The sequence below is a fragment of the Orycteropus afer genome, unplaced genomic scaffold (assembly GCF_000298275.1).
Source record: "Orycteropus afer afer isolate SDZICR_OR568_19922 unplaced genomic scaffold, OryAfe1.0 scaffold01497, whole genome shotgun sequence".
NCBI lineage: Eukaryota > Metazoa > Chordata > Mammalia > Tubulidentata > Orycteropodidae > Orycteropus > Orycteropus afer.
In genome coordinates this window covers 8,893-10,982 of record NW_006923084.1, presented here as the reverse complement: position 1 = coordinate 10,982, position 2,090 = coordinate 8,893, and the positions used below count along the sequence as shown (strand labels likewise).

Below are 2,090 nucleotides of genomic sequence, written 5' to 3'. Positions count from 1 at the left end.
ACTGAATGGGAGACAGCAACTGTGTCCGTATGATCCAATCATACCCATAATTCCTGTAGCCCCATCTACTGAGTGAGCCCCACCACTTACTTCTGCACCAATTGGCCAACAATACATGACCACCAATATGAGTCTGACTCATCCTTAACTTCTCTTCACAAACAGCTAACAAAGAACTGTGCACCCACTCTCATTTTTTATCACACCCACAGAAGACAAGTGGTGAGTGCACAAGTGCTGTCAACTAATGAATAGAGGAGCACAGCATCCTGCTTACTCATATACATCCAAACAAAACAAAGAAAGCAAAAATATTGGGCAAACCACTTCTACATACAATCATCTATTAAATATCAATACAACAACATCACAGTGCTTCAGCGACAACAAAATATATGATTGTGGTTTCCCTTTACTGTGGGAGTTGTATTTTCATGTATGTAAAAATTTAGCAAAAGAAGGTGTGGCTTTAAGCAAAGGTTTAGCACTGCTTAATACCCCTGTTGCTTCCATGTTTAATCCCTTTATTTACACCTTAAGAAACCAGTAAATGATACAAGAAATATTATGAACAAGCATTAAATCAGAGTTCATTCAAATGATTCTGACTTATCAAGACCCTACAGGACAGAGTACATCCCATAGAGTTTCCAAGGCTGTAATTTTTATGGAATGTGCTGCAACATCTTTCTCCCATGGTAGCCTGGTATATTTGAACCACCAACCCTCTAGTTTGCAAGTGCATTCTTTAGTGACTGTGTCACCAAGGATCCTTAAACAATCACTAAACATAAAACATAAAATCTATCACTGAACTGATAGGTAAACCACAAATAACCTGAATATTTGTTCAAACTCGTATATATGCAAAAGAGAATTAAGTATGCAAAAGTCCCTGCTGTTGTAGAGCTTACTTCTCGTGAGAGGAGACACATTAATTAGCAAAAATGATAAGTAAGTTAATCTTATTTTTATCTAAAATAAGTACTTTGTTGTTGTTGTGCTTTGCCATCGAGTTAGATCCAACTCATGGCTACCCCTCCTTGGCTTTCTGAGGCAATATCACCACGGAAGTAGATTGCCCCATCTTCCTTCTGAGGAGTGGCTGATGGGTTTGAACCCCAGCCTTCTGGTTAGCAGACAAATGTCTTAGGCACTATGCCACCAGAGTTCTTAAAGTAAGTACTTTAGTAATTGATAAGTGCTGTGAGAATTAGGAAATAAAAATATGGAAATAGCAAGTAGAATTCAAATCAAATAGGCTGATCAAAGATTATATCATCATTTTAAATCTCTTTTACATTTTATTTTTCCTTCTTTCAAACTTATTTCTCTGTATAATAAATCCTTTTTCTTTCCTGAAATTTTCCCAGATATAGATGTGTATCTATTACACTGACATCAAGAATAGGGAGATTGTGAGTTATGACTGTATATTATTACACTTTGTTTTAAAAGATATGAAGCGAGTTTTAGATGATATATTCAAATCCTAGTGGAAAATAAATTAGTCTAAAGAAAGGTTCAGTGCAACCCACAGTTAATTAATGAAATGAGCCCTAGTTTCAATAGTTAAAAATCTGTTCTTGCTATCATTTTATTGTAAAAATATGTATAACACAACATTTGCCAATTCTGACTAGACGGCACATTACAATAATGGCAACAGCATGTGACAGAGTAGAACTACCCCATAGAGTTTCCAAGATGTCAATCATTACAGAAGCCTACTGCCAATTCTTTCTCCTGTGGAGTGACTTGTTGGTTCAAACTGCTTAACTTTTGGTTAAAAGTGGAAAACTTTAACCACTGTATTAGTCAAGTTCTCTAGAAATCAAATGACATATTATTGTACTGGGCAAATCTGCTACAAAAGACCTCTTTAAAGTGCTGAAGCAATGACTTCTCTTTGAAGACTAAGGTGCATCTAACCCAAGCCATAGTGTTTTCAATTGCTTCATTTGCATGTGAAAGCTGGACAATGAATAATGAAGACTGAAGAAGAGATGATTCTTTGAGTAGTGGTGCTGGTGAAGAATACTGAAAGTATCATGGACTGCCAGAAGAAGAAACAAATCTGTCATGGAAGA

At 36.1% G+C, this 2,090-nt stretch overlaps 1 pseudogene; it reads left to right on the top strand.

Annotated features, from left to right (window-relative positions):
- The window catches only part of LOC103213273, a 16,433-nt pseudogene extending 15,883 nt beyond the window's left edge, over nucleotides 1-550 (top strand).
- Nucleotides 551-2,090: the final 1,540 nt, after the last annotated feature.